The sequence below is a fragment of the Myotis lucifugus genome, unplaced genomic scaffold (assembly GCF_000147115.1).
Source record: "Myotis lucifugus unplaced genomic scaffold, Myoluc2.0 scaffold_103, whole genome shotgun sequence".
NCBI lineage: Eukaryota > Metazoa > Chordata > Mammalia > Chiroptera > Vespertilionidae > Myotis > Myotis lucifugus.
The window spans coordinates 2638892-2654172 of record NW_005871151.1 but is presented as its reverse complement, the minus strand read 5'-3'; the positions used below and the strand labels follow the sequence as shown (position 1 = coordinate 2654172).

General features: G+C 45.6%; 1 protein-coding gene and 1 long non-coding RNA gene across 2 annotated transcripts in view; both read left to right on the top strand.

The window, feature by feature from the left end:
• The window catches only part of LOC106697798 (ankyrin repeat and BTB/POZ domain-containing protein BTBD11-like), a 160087-nt gene that overhangs the window by 27629 nt on the left and 117177 nt on the right, over positions 1-15281 (top strand). The window lies entirely within an intron of this gene.
• LOC111826801 lies at positions 2233-10802 on the top strand. The gene is made up of 2 exons (XR_002830210.1): positions 2233-3536; positions 7345-10802. It is a non-coding gene; the product is annotated as an uncharacterized LOC111826801 (long non-coding RNA).

The following is a 15281-nucleotide window of genomic DNA, read 5'->3' as shown; positions in this document are numbered from 1 at the left end:
CCTGAGAATACAAAGATAAGTTCCCGCCCCCAGGAGCTCAGCGAACCCTGAGGAATCTTGCTGAATTACAGCTCGGGGAGTCGCATGGGCATTGGGCATTGCCTTGAGATGCCACTGTACTCATGCCCTCAGGCAGCCAGCATATTTCAGGCACATCCGCAGGCAAATGTCATTCATGAATTCAACCAACATTTATGGGCATCTTTTTCAAGTTTGGCAAATGTAGGCAGGTGTGTGCTTGCATTCCCACCAAATGCTCCACGGTGGGTGGCCTGGAAGTGGCCCCAGCATCCTTCAGTGCCCCAGGCATTCAGAGTTGGGATTTGAAGGCAAATCTACAGCCCCTGCTCTGTCCTGTGAAAGGCACTGGGGCTAAAAATGCCCTTTCTGTCATTAGATCAGGGCGTGAGGGTGCTCAGCGTGCTATGGCGCCGTGCAGATGCATTCGTCCAACGCCAGGGGCACCATTCACTCAGGCTACCAAGTGCTTGGCAGCCTCCAGTCCACCCTGTGGGGTCCTGATGGGATAGGAGATGGTAATTGACATTTCTGGACTTTATAGCCTTTATTTGGCAAAATAACAGTCAGTACCCACGTTGTTGATCTCCTATAACTATTAAAAGAATATTATGTGTCTGTGAAATTCCTTCCTTCCTTCTTTGCTTGTTTGCTCCCTTCCCATTCTCCTTCCCTCCCTCCTTTCCCCCTCTTTCCCTCCCTTTCCTCTCTCCCTCTGTCCTTCTCTCTCTTCCTTCCACAAATGTTAGATGACCTACAATATACCAGATGCCATTCTGGGATACAGCAGTAAACAAAACAAAACCCCTGCCTTCATTGGAGCCCACATTCTAGAGGGGGAGACAGACATAAATAAAATTAATACTATAAAATGCAGAGTGAAGCAAAAGTAGGTTTACAGTTGTTTGTATGAAAAATAATACAATCATTAATGAAGAATAATACAAAAATTGTGTTTTGTGTGCTCGCAACTGTAAACCTACTTTTGCCCCACCCTGTATATAATATGTGGGGATAAGTGCTAGAGAGAAAAATAAAGCAGTGAATGGGGACAGTAAATGGTGGGCGATTGTGATTTTAGTTATGGGAGCAGGGGGAAGCCTCAATGAGAGAGTGACATCTTAGTGAAGACCTTCAAAAGGTTAGGGAAAGAGCTATAGATAACTGGGGATGGGCCTTCTACAGTGGGGATATTACATGCTAAGGCCCTGAGGTAGGAATGTGCCTGGCCTATCGGGAGTGGGTTGAGTAAGCAGAAGTGTAGGAGATGAGTTCAGGCAAGTAATAGGGGGCGAGAGCCAGACCTTGGAAGGCTTTTGGGACTCAATCCCAAATAACAGTTCTCTTGGGTGGGTCTTCGAACCACCCAAGATCTGTGGAATCAGACAGTCTAAGGATGGGGTCCCCATCTCTGTTTAAATAAACCCTCCTGGGGGATTCTGGTGCCCTCTAAATGTGAGTGCCACTGCTATTGAACATCTGGGTTACTCCTGACCCTGCTGGGCCTGCTGTTCCCTCTGCTGTGTGTTCAAGACAGAGGGGCAGACATGGTTGACTTGACCTCCTGACCTCAAGAAATGAAATCATCTTGGTGTCTGGGAGTTGACATTCAGACTGATAAAAAAATGTCGATGCTGTGCCTGTGCTCAAGCTGAGGTCAGGTGACTGTGAGGGACAGAAGGGAGAAGGCAGGATGCATGGCCAATGCCTGGGGGATGGATCATTGACTGTCAGAGCCTGTAGGGCCTTCGAGAGCCTGAGGACATCTGGTCCTGTCCTCAAATTGGTCAAAGAAGCCTGCGGACTAGAAAGGGACAGTGACTGCTAATTAGATACATGTGGGTTGCTGTGTGCCCTCTGGACTTCTAGGCACCTGCTCCCTTTCAAATTGTGCTTGTAAGCTTAGAGATTTGTGGCACCCAGAGAACACTGCTGCTGGATAGATGGGGGGGGGGGCGGTAGTGGTGCAGGTAGCTGTAGGGATGTTGGTGGTACAGGTAGGTGTAGGGGACATTGGTGGTACAGGTAGGTGTAGGGGACATTGGTGGTACATGTAGGTGTAGGGGATGTTGGTGGTGCAGGAGTACATCAGAAAGATGGGAGGTGGTTGGAGGAGGGTGAGGAGAAGAAACACCTCATCAGGGGCTTTGAGGGACCAGGGTGTGCCCCATTTGAGGAGTGGTAAGAGTTTCATTTGTCTGTAAATGATAAGTGTGAGGGCCGTCCACAGAGGTCTTGAATGCCATGCTAAGCATTTGGGACTTTAACCATTGGCAGTGAAGGCCCCAGTGTCCCAGGTGACCACTTCCTGACAGTTGTTTCCAGGCTGTTCCAAGCTCCTTACTTGGTCACCACCCACCTGACCTGGCCAGGACTGACTGTCCCACAAGGGCTCCCAGCTCCCACAGAAAGAACCCTGCCCCAACTTCTTCCAGTACACACCCAGAACAACCAGACTCTCAACTGCAGGCCAGGACGACTCTAGACTGAGCACAGTCACGCTCACCTGATGGCTCAGTTCCCAAAGCGGGCCAGGCCCCTCCGAAGGCACAAAGCAGAGGTTGGACTCCCCAGAGACGTTCTCCCCATCAGCCACTGTGCACCTAGCTCTGTGAAAAATGAAAGGAGGTATAGCCCTGGCCAGTGTGACTCAATTGGTTGGGCGTCGTCTTGTGCACTGACTGACAGGTCGCCAATTCGATTCCCGGTCTTGGCAGGAAGTGGCCCATTGATGTTTCTCTCTTGCATTGATCTTTCTCTCTTTCTCTCCACCTCCATTCCCCTTTTCTAAAGATCAATAAAAAGAATATATTTAGAAAAAAAATAAAGGAAGTAATGTACATCGAGGGGAAATTAGAGCATTTACATAAGCAACAAGAGAAAATTTCAGTGACCCACCATCCCACCATCTAGAGCTAGCATTAAGTGTTAACAATTTGTATATCTTTTGCAAACGCTTCTATGTGTTCCATGTTTTCCTTACAAAGTAGAATCATATTGTACATATTGTTTGCACTTACTTATTTCACTTATCAGATTATGGACATGTTTAAATGTCATTACATACTCTGACAGCATCATTTAAAATGAATAAATAATGTTCTATCTTATAGTCAATTCCCTAATAATGGACATTTAGGTTGTTTCCCATTTTTTTGATTCTATAAACAGCTCTGTGGTGAATCACCCTGTAATATAACTTTTCACATGCGAGTGAATATATCCTAAGGGTAAATTCCTAACCTTGGGATTGTTGGGTTCGACCACCCAGCTCATAAAAGGCCTTGAGTACCTGCCAAGAGATTGCAGTGGCAATCATTGAGGCTGGAGGCAATCCGGTAAATAGCACCTCTTTTCTCTCCACTGGTTCTAATGCAGCTGAGCCAGACACAGGATATGTCAGGCAGATAGAGATTAAAACATCCCTCTCATTACTAATGAAGACTAGTTTGGAGGACATGGCTTAGAAGTACAGTGACCATTGGCTTCCTAATACTGGACCCTACAAGTGATCAGGTGTGAGTACCTACTCGTGGGTGGTGCTGGAGAACACAGGACCTCATCCTGGAAAACAAAGGCATTGTGGGAGTTCATCAGAATGCTTGCTTCTCTAGGCAGCTGGCTTCCAGGGAGAAAGATTAGTGCCAGGCTGAGCTATGCCCATCCAGCTCCTCCTCCTCAACTCACTAACTCGGTGAGTCATTCCACCTCCCCTGGAATGTGAGAGAAAGAAAAACCAGGAGTGTTATGCAAATGGATGTCCCTTCCCGTGGCAGGAAACAACAGGCGAGGATAAGTGTTCTCTAGTGATAATGATAAAAATGAGAGTTAATTTGTATTGAGCACTATGCTAGGCTTTTTGTCACCATCTCTTCCTTTGATTCGTCTAACAATGAAATTCTGGCCATTCCTATCTTGTTGATGAGGAAACAGAGGATTCGAGAATCCTATCTAATAAAGAGGGAATATGCTAATTGACCCTCATGCCGTTGCAAAAGATGGCAGCACCCACAGCCAATAAGGAGGGAATATGCTAATTGACCACCCACCCTCAAAGATGGTGGCACCCACAGCCAATAAGGAGGGAATATGCTAATTGACTGCCATGCCCTCAAAGATGGCGGTGCCTGCAGCCACAGGATGGCCAGCAGGGGAGGGCAGTTAGGGGCAACCAGGCCAGCAGGGGAGGGCAGTTGTGAGGGTCCAGGCCTGCAGGGGAGGGCACTTGAGAGTGACCGGGCCGGCAGAGAAGGGCGATTGGAGGTGATCGGGCTGGCAGGGGAGCAGTTAGGTGTCAATCAGGCTGGCAGGAGAGTGGTTAGAGATGATCAGGCTGGCAGGCAGAAGCATTTAGGGGCAATCAGGCAGGCAGGCGAGTGGTTGGGAGCCAGCAGTCCCAGATTGTGTGAGGGCCTAAACCAGCAGTTGGACATCCCCTAAGGGGTCCCAGATTGGAGAGGGTGCAGGCTGGGCTGAGGGACACCCCCCAGTGCACGAATTTCGTGCACCAGGACTCTCTCTCTCTCTCTCTCTCTCTCTCTCTCTCTCTCTTTATATATATATATATAAAAGCCTAGGCGACCATTACGACCTGACAACGGGCCAGTAGCTATGATGCACACTGACCACCATCAGCAGCATCTGACTTTTGAAGGTTGACAACCCCTAAACTTTGAGGAAGAGCCAGCTAAAAGCCAGCCCTGCCAGCTGGTCAGCATCTCCTGGTAGAAATGGCATGCCCCTCACAGCCTTGGGGCAGACCTTCTGACCAGTCCTGTTCCCGTGAAATTCACTAATTGCATTTGAAAGAACCATTTAACCCCGTGTCCTAAATTATGATGAGCAGTGGTTATAATGGACCGCTCTCAACAGAGAGGACCTTGACAAGTGTCCTTGCTTAAAAAAGAACTGAGAGAGACACACTCGAGTTCATGATGTGAGGTTTTTGATGATTTCATTTTATCTTAAGGATCTCAGCAACTCATGAAAGATTTGCTTTGATTTAGGGAGAAAGTAATGAATCTGTTAAAGAAATATTGTTTTTTTCAATTAGAAAGAAAACATGTAATTTTGGGGGAAGGTGAGACCACTAATTATACTTTTAACTGTGTCTATCGCCCTTTAGGGTAAACTCCAAGGAATTGGGTAGAGAAAAAAAACTTTAAGAGAAAGTTTTTCTTTAAGAGTTTTTCCATCATTCCAGGCAATTCCCCAAAGAATAGTCACCTCTGTTGTCACACATTTTCAGTTTTAATTGCCTTGCAAGCAGAAGCTAGGCTGTTTTCTTTTATAAAGCAAGCAATTTGGGTGTTTTTTTTAAGTTATATGTTCTTATAATTCTATAATTCTTTTATTCTTTAAACATTGGCTAAGGTATAGAAAGAAATTTATAGATCTTGATGTTTATTCTTTAGTCTGTTTGGCTGGTAAAAATGTTAGTGAGGAATTACAGGATACTGATTGAGAGCATGGATTCTGGAGTGTTATTTATTTTTAAGTATGTGTTTTGTGTGTGTGTGTGTGTGTGTGTGTGTGTGTGTGTGTGTGTGTTTGATTTCAGAGAGGAAGGGAAAGATAAAAACATCAATGATGAGAGAGAATCATTGATTGGCTGCCTCCTGCACAACCCCCACTGGGGAATGAGCCCACAACCCAGGCATGTGTCCTGACCAGGAACCAAACCATGACCTCCTGGTCAACCACTGAGCCACAACTGGCTGGGCTGGAGTCTTATTCTTGAAGTTCACAGTTGGCTCTACCTTTTGCTAGCTGTGTGATCTTTAGCAAGTTACTTAGCCTCTCTGTGCTTTAGTTTCTAATCTGTAAAATGGGGGTAATAACAGTACCCCCATCATGGAATTGTTATAAGGATTTGATGACTATTAGTCAGAATAGAATAGGTTATGCTGCAGTAACAGACAAATCCCAAATCTCAGAAGGTCGATGCACTGAAGTGTATTTCTCACCCGTGCAAAGTCCTTGGGAGATCTGACTGACTCTCAGTGCAGTGGCCCTCTATGCCTTAGCTCAACATATTCCAGGCTCCTTCAATTTTCCAGCTTCTTCCTATCAATGTGTTTCCATGCTGGCTACAGTGGCAAAGACAGATTATGGAGAATTATGTACTGGCCCTCAAAGGCTTCACCGACAGTGATACAAATCACTTCTGCTTGTACCTCATTGGCCAAAGCAAACTGCACGGCCATGTACAAGTTCAAGGTGGCAGAAAGGGCCCAGGGCAGAGGAAAACCAGGAGTTTGGGTGAGCAGTGCTTTGTCCACCACCATATAGACTGTGCTTCCTGGAACCGTGCCTGGTACACAGCAAGCATGAAATAATTGTGAACTATTGTTGCTGAAGCCTGGTCCTTCAAAAATAAAAGTTACATTTTTATTGAGACTGTTTTCCCTTTCTTTTTAGATTTGGTCTAAAGAATGACATCCACACACACAAGGAGGCCCTAATAGAGTCCCCTGGGAGGTAGAGGATCTTTCTCACTGCCACAGTGGTGGTTCTGGTGCTCTGGCACTTAGTAGGTGGCACACATTGTGGAGGCAGCATTAGCTGTGTTTGAGAACATGGGCTTAGAGTCATACAGACTTTTAGACTTAGTGACTTCACAGTTACAATGGTCATAATGAAGCCCACATCGCAGGGTTGCTGTGAAAGTGAAATAAGATAATTTATATAAAGAGTTTGTGGAACCTGATACAAAATAAGCGTTCATTAATACACATTGCGCCCTAACCTGTTTGGCTCAGTGGATAGAGCATCGGCCTGCGGACTGAAGGGTCCCAGGTTTGATTCCGGTCAAGGGCATGTACCTTGGTTGCGGGCGTATCCCCAGTGGGGGGTGTGCAGGAGGCAGCTGATCGATGTTTCTCTCTCATCAATGTTTCTAACTCTCTATCCTTCTCCTTTCCTCTCTGTAAAAAAAATCAATAAAATATATTTTTAAAAAAATACACATTGCCGTTTGTGTTGTAATGATGATGATGAACAAACCATTCTGAACCCTCAGCTTGCTCATCTGCAAAATGGGTATAATAATACCTTTTACAGTTTTCTAGGTGCTTAATACACAGAGTAAACACCAAAAAAACCCTTTTCCCTCTGTCTGCCTGCTTCATAACTTTGTTAGGTTTTGATCCTGATCCAGTGTAGAAGAGCCATTTGGGATTTCTCCCCCTCTCCCCTGCCTCCCAAGCTTGTTGATGGTCAAATGGGCTGATGTAAACCCCTATCAATGTGGGTACATAATAGCTGCTCATTAAATGTGGGTTTTCATCACCCTCCCCCTGTCCCATCGTGTCCTCTCCTCACTAGCGTGCTGTTCTCATGGGGAGTTGGAGTTTCAGATACTAGGGAGCGACATGTTTCACGATCGTGGGTGAGTCCAGTTTGGCACTGCACAAACCTCAGCAGACAGCTGCCCATTCCACCTGCTGCAGTGACCTGCCCCACCACAAGGTGAAAAGTCAGACTTGACTCACGAACAGGACACATTCACGGAATTTCACCACCAACAACACAAGGTTGGCAGCCAACACTGCCTCATACTGGGATGGACCAACAGTCGGCTCAGGTGCCTGGGGGTTTCCATGGGACTTGGTGAAGTCAGAGTGGGGATAAGGCATCATGACAGCACACCGCACGTCCCTGATGGCATTGCTGCCACCAGCACCTCTCGGGCTCCACGAACTCACCCAGAAGGCTTCTGAGCATGAGCCACCTCTTCTGGGAAGCCCGTTCCTCCCCTTCCCAGCCAGCCGGCCACTCCTTGCTTTGTGCCCCGCCTTGAACACCTTGTCAGTTTCTATTGGTAAGCCTTGGGGGTTGGGGGAATTCTGGCTCCCATTCATCTGTGCAACCCAGAAATAATTGTTGAATGAATAATTAAGAAGAAATCAGGGGATTTTGAAAACAACAATTTTTCAGAGAAAATATCTTACATAAGCTCTTTGGATATAATGAGTCTCCTAGAAAGAGAAGGGTGAACATTTTCCTCGTCTCCTAATGTCTTTAAAAAAACAAAAAGGAAAACCATAATACCAGGAGGCCTCAGAAAAGGTTCAGGCTTGGGGGGAAAGTACACGGTGATTGATTAGTCATGCCTGCTGGGGACAGGGCTGGGAGGAGGGCAGCACTTTTGCCTGACAGCTGGCATCTCTCTTAAACCCTTAACCAGAGACCAAATTAGTGAAAATGCAGCTTGCACGGTGAAGTATGGCCTTTTCTCCAACCTTTAATTGGGATGTTTAGCAAATATGTTTTACTATTAAAATGGAAATGGGGTGGAAAATAGACTTCATTCTATAATCCATATTGAGTATATATTGGTATCCTTATCAACAGAAAAGATGTTTTTAATGAACAAGAAGGAAAGCAACCCTCTCTCTCTGAACGACTGATAATTCTTCCCAGTTAGAGAAGGCTAGCTGATGGCAGTCCAGGGGACACCAGAGACCTCCTGTACGGGTGGGTCAGTGTCCTGGTTAGTTCGTGGCCTTAAAATCAGAACACCTATGTTTTTCTCCCAACGCTTGTTTTTTAATGTTTAAAAAATCCTTGTGAGAGAGAGACATCAAGTAGCCGGTGCCCTGACCGGGAATCAAACCAGAGACTTTTCAGTTCATGGCACGATGCTCCAACCAACCAAGCCACACCAGCCAGGACTTTTTTTTTTAATTTGAAGGAATAGTATGATAAACAGTATATACTCTTTTTCTTCACTGTGATTCACCAACTGTTAGCATTGTTGTCACATGCCCTCTTCTCTCTCTCTCTCTCTCTCTCTCTCTCTCTCTCACACACACACACACACACACACACACACACACATTTTCATTTTGCTGAACCATGTAAAAGTAACTTTCAGACATCACGACACTTCACCCCGGTCTTCACCCCAAATGCTTCCGCTGCCTTTCCTGAGAACAAGGGCATTCTCCTACTTAATTACCAGGCCATTATATCACAATCAAGAGATTTAACATTAATACAATAATATCCTGCCTCAGAAAACGGATATTAATTCAATAATGCCATCTACTATTCAGCACTTATTTAATTTTCCTCAAATGCCCCAAGAATGACTTTTATAACTTGAAAAAAAAAATCTAGGCGCCGATGTGTTACAGTTGATTGCTATATCCCTTTTAATTTAGAGCAGCTCCCTGCCTTTTTATGTCTTCACGACTGACTGTTTTTGAAAGAAAACAGACCGCGTGCTTTGTGGAACGGCCCACGTTCTGGATTTGTTTGTGCGTTTCCTCGGGGTTGTAGTAAAATGAAACACGTGCGGCAGGAATACCACAGGTGTTGCTGTGTGCTTGTGACCGCACCCCACTGGGGACACATCAAGTCTGGCCGTCCCACGGTCGGATGCTAAGTTTAATCCCTTGGCTAAAAAGGTAGTGACCACAAGATCTCACTGTTCCAGACACATTTTCCCTTTGTGGCTGGTAAGTAATCTGTGATCCTGCGAGAGCATGTGAATATCCTGTTCCCTGCACAATCTCTCCCCCAGAAATCTTAGCATCTGTTGATGATCCTTACCCGAGTCATTGTAATAGTGAGGATGGCAAAATGCTGATTTTCTAATTCTATTGTTCTTCCACATTGCAGTCCAGAAAACTGTGGGTTGATTACTTACTCTCTTGTAGTTTTGTCCTACTTATCTATATAAAGGACATAATAAGAGAGGGCTGATGATATAAGGATTCATCTCGATAATGAATATGAAAGAACCTTGTATCACATGTTTGGTAATTGAAAGGAATTACTATTATTTACATTCTGGAGGGGGTGCCGCAAATAAAACAAACGTATTCATCTAAGTTAGTGGTTTCTAAAAGACAATGAATAAGTAAGAAGCACATAAACAATCCAGTTCAGCAAATATTCATAAGCTTCTGCTGTGTGCCTGACACCGTGCTAGGCTTGGAGACAAATAGCTCAAATCGCCGAATTAATTCAATGCCAAAGGGGAGAGAAGAGGTATAAAATAGAGATCATTGGAAGAAAAATTAATTTGTTAATCAGTTAACTGATTCGTTCATTACTTTATTCACTCCATAAACATTTGATGAGGAGCTAGAGCTACTAAATCAAGTAATCTGAGGTCCCTGCCCCAAAAGAGCTTTACAGTTTCTCTCCCTGGGGCACCCCCTGAACTCAGCTCCGGTCTGCCTGAGTCTCAGCCCCGCCCCTTTGCACTACACCAGGGAGAAAAAGTGATGGCAAGGAGCTGTTGGGGCCGAGCCGTGTTTGCCTCTCAAGAGCGTTTCTGCATAGTCATTGCTGGAACGTGGCTAGGGAGTGAGTTCCAAGCCAGCCCACTCCTGAACCCCGTGTCCTCCGGGAACCCAGTAAACTCGGCTGCCAGGAGCGGTCCCCTGAGAGCCTTGCATCACCTCCTGCAGGTGCAGGCCTGAGCAGGACCGGCAGGCGCGCCCACTGGGCCGTTGCATTTGTTCTCAGCTGACATCCTATCGGGAGCTGGGACTACTCCCCACACTGCCCATCACCCATCGGCTTGGTGTTTGCCCCAGTTGGTGCAGTTCCGTTCTTGTCTGACCAGACAGGCTGCTTGCTGCTCTCTTCCCTCAGATCACAGAGGAATGGATATTGGCAGTAGCGGCCGCGGCTATCATCTTTGTACCAAGAGTGTGGTAACCATGGAGGTTGTGAGGCGGAAGCCTGTCTGGGTGGATGAAAACTTTGTGGAGAAAGGAAGGATTTAAAATGCATCTGAAGTAAACTAAGACAAGTTGTTTACACACTTCCTTTTCCTTTTCTTTTCGGATCTCAGATATACGAGGGAGTTGAATGATTCATACTGATACGTTTATGCAGGTATCATCAATGTAAAGCTCTCTTGTTTTAGCTCTTAATTTTTCTCTCTTCATCTGTGTTCTCCACATCCATCTGAGGTGTTTAATACATGCCCTCAAACAGTTATATGTCTATAAGCCATGCATGTTATTTTGTGTATTTAGAGCGGTGATATTGTGCCAGGGAGCCTATGCTGTTCTTACTATTTCCACCCATGTTCTCACCATGGTGTTAAGATCTGTCCGTGTTGTTGGCTGTACATCTAGTTTATTGCTTCTAACAGCTGCATAGTTGTAGCGATCAAGGTAGTAGTAACACCACCAAAATCTTAATGGCTTAAAATAATAAAAGGTTGACTGATTGGCCATACTACCTGTCAGGTCCCTGGGCACTTTGCTTCACATCTCAGTCAGGGACTTTGGCTGATGGAGCCTCCACCATGGCAGGGAGAGGAGAGAGTGGCAAACCACTCACTGGCTCATAATCGGTTCTGTGGCAAACAAACAGCACACGAGTCCAGAAGTAGCAACACAAATCACATGGCCATTCCCAACGCCACAAGAGGCGGAGACGGCAATCTATCATGAATCTAGAAGGAGGAAAGTCGGAAATAATTGGTGAATGGTGCTAAGGACTATCATGTCACAAGTATCCCCCATATTTTGCACTTATTCATTCTCTAGTGATAGGCAACTAGTTGATTCCAGTTCCGCACTACCACAACCGTGCCGTCATGAATATCCTTGCACTTGACCCCGTATGGACCTGTGCAAGTCTTTCTCTGGGTTCTGTCCCCCAGCATTGGTTTGCTGGGTCATAGGGTTTGTACGTCCTTGGTTCCCATAATCTCCAGATAAGTCTCTAGAATTGGTTCCACTAATCTAGACTCCCACCAGCGGTGTAAGTGTGAGGGTTCCCATTTACCCATGTCTCCTACAGTATCCCGCATTACTCAACATTCTAATTTTTCCAATGTTGAGTACAGCATGGAACCTCATTGTTGTTTCATTTTCATTTCTCTCATTACTAGTGATTTTTAGAATCATAGTCATATATCTGTTGACTATGCTAGCATTCTAGTTTTCACGTTTGTGAAAGCTGCCCACTCATAGTCACAAACCATTTTTCTGTTGCTTTTCCTCTTTTTTTCTTTTTCCTGTTCATTTATTGGTCTTTCTTGGGTAGCTAGATGTTAATCCTTTGTTGGGTTTAGGCATTGCAAATGTCTTTTTCCACTCTGCCACTTCTCTGTTAACTTTGTCTATAGTATCTTTTGTTGGACAGAAGCCCTTAATTTTGATGTCATTGAAGCAATCGACTTTTTGCTTTCTGGTTTGTACTTTGGGACTCTTATTAAAGAGGCCCTTCTTTCTCCTGTTAGCTTTATAGTTTTCTTTTCACATTTAGGTTTTTCATTCATTTGGAGTCTACCTTTACAAATGGTGTATGGGAGGGACCCAAATTCATTTAGTGAGCCAGCTTTCTCAACATTATTAAGGAATCACTTTTTTTTCTCTCTATTGATCCGTGGCAGCCTTTATCATAAATCAAGTTCTTCTGTGCTTGGGTTTGTTTCTGAGTTTTTTATTTTATTATGAGCTCTCCGAACCTTACCATTTGAACACTGGAGCAGAATGAGGTTTTGTTTTGAAGAATTTGTGTGGTGTGTTCTGGCAGGGGAGCCCTGATGGTTTCCCATAATGCTAAGAGGTGAGGCATAGTGAAACCAGCAGACACCTTGGGATCTGATGAACCTGACCTCAGTCCTGGCTCCGCCACTTCTCAGCCATGTGACCTTGAGCCACTTCTTCAGCCCTCCCGAGCCTCTGTTTCTTCATCCGTAAAACAGGGATAATACTACATACCTCCTAGGATTGTCGTAAGAATTAAATGCTGTCATGTATGTAAATGCATAGCACTCAATATTAATACTATTTGCCCAGTGATCATCGTCATCATCAGACAAATGACTTCAATGATGCTCTAAGTCATTTCCCCAGGTCTCACCAAAGTGTGGCTATTAATGGGGAACATGTTACTCCTGATTGCACAAATGCCATTGCCTCCTGTTCCTACCTGCTAATCCACTACACCCATTTAATTATTTCTGGGTATATCGTGGTGTCCCATGAGGACTCGTGAAAGCTTCCTATTGGTCTGCCCACTAGCACCTCTGTGGGCACCACTGAGGTCTCCATGGACCACTTGCATTGCACGAGGCTCAGAAACATGGGCCCGGGACATGGTAGATGCTTAGCTAGGAATGTTGAACGAATCATCAGAATGCTTGTCTTGCCTGGCCATGTCTGCACATGAACTTTAGAAACATGTTGTATTTCTGCTTGGCTCTCCTCTCCCTCGCAGCTCTTTCTCCTGAAATGAAAATAAAAATAACAACACCATGAAGCCAGGTCTCTGAGCCACTGGATTGAGGGACACACCAAGCACTTCACAGCCAGGCTGTGGGCTGGGCAGCCCGGGCTGCTGGGCAGAGTTCGCTAAAGGCCACACGAGGCTGGCGCTGTGAAGGCACGTTTTCTGTCTGCCTTTCAAAAAAGGACTTTTTTTTTTTTTTTTTTTACTTTTGTGATCTAAGCTTTTGATCCCTTGGTTGTGGCTCTGTTTTGTCGCCTTCTTTCCTGGAGGGCTGTCAGTCTGGGCGGGAGGACATAGCCATTCCCCTTGACTCAGCACAGGGCCCCACCTCCTCCCAGTGGGGCACCTTCCTAGGGCGCCTCTGGGGGACCCACCTGACCACCTTCTGATTGTTTGTGTGTTGAAGTATTGCTGGCACAGCAAATCCAGAACACTCTCTCCCCTCCACCCCCACTTTGTGATATTAATAAAGCAATTTCATCTCTCTCTGGGTCCTGAGACCTTGGGCTCAATCCCAGTCTGACTAGCAAGTGGACGACCATTCTGGAGCTTGGTTGTGTCGGAATGGAACTCAATCTCATTTCTGGGTTGCTGGCGCCATGCTAAAAACGGGCTGCGGAGAGGGCCCCAGAGAAAGGAGACCGGAAGTCTGCCCAAACCTGTTGCTGAACAGCCTTGTGAAGGACGGGGCAGTGACAGAAGGACAGGTTGCATGTCTGCCCGGTCCCTGGAAAGGAAGGTTTGGCTGGCAAATCCAGTTCTAGGGAGAGATTTCCCTGCTCTCCTGCCAGAGGGTTTTCTGTGGAACTCTGGGGGGAGCAGCCCAGAGTCCACCCCGCTTCACAGCCAGCTTCCCCCTGATTTTAAGTTGCACCGCCTCGTCTGAGCCTTTTGTAGTTATTCATTTAATAACAGAGAATTCCTTATTCTTTCTCTTTTTTTTTCTTAAGTACTCCTAGAGTTGAGGTGGTAAATAAATGCACACTCAACGTTATGAAACTAAGTTTTTTACTCCTCCTCCATTTTCACTTTAATAGTGTAACATATTTATTATATTTATATATCATATATATATATAATATTGCTGTGAAAAGCAAGGGCGTGATGCACTTTTAAAACTACACTTCCACTTATTTGGTCTCCACTTAAGCATGGATGGCGAAGATTCTAGGTACACCTGCCACATGACATCTCTGTTCGTGGCAGACACAGTCTTATAGCATGGCACTTTCTCACGGAGTTCATGGGGGACTTCAGAATCCTTCTCAACACTGCCCTAGGCACCCACTAGTGATAGAGTTGGCATGTGAGATGAAAGCTATATGCTGTCCTGCCTTTTAAGTAGTCATCGATTCTTATTCATTATATTTTTGTTCATTCTTTTCAGTTGATACTTTGTGCCTTATATTATTAACCAGAGGCCTGGTGCACGAATTCATGCATGGGTGGGGTTTGGCTGGCCTGCCCCGATCAAGGCTGATCAGGGCGGCCGGACAGGGGGAGGGGCTGCGGGTGGTGGGTGGGCCAGCCCTGCCCCTGATCAGGGTGGAGGGGGGCGATTGGGGGCATGGCCGGCCAGAGGGAGGGACCACAGGTGGTTGGACGGCCAGCCCTGCCCCTGGTTGAACTCCCAGTCAAACTCCCAGTTGAGGGGACAATTTGCATATTAGCCTTTTATTATATAGGATTAGCTGTATGTCTTAACTTTTCTACTCCCCCATAAGTTGCTTGAAAAAGAATTTGTGCTTGATTCGTGTTTGCATCATCCCAGCTCTGCCCTATGGTTATCTTTAAATAACAATTGTTGGATCAATGAAGAATATGTCTTCTCATTAAGACTCAAAGAATAGGTTGAAATTCTCTTCAGAATCAGCTCTAGGTCTAGCCACCCCTTTCTCAGTGATAGGTTTCATTATATTCTTACTCTCTCTCCTGAAATGAATGAAAGCCAACCAACAACGACAAAATATATGCTGACAGCACATTTGAACCCACTTCCTGCCTTGAACCAGAACAAAGTGGGGACAGTTTGTCTCGTGTGAATTTCCTAA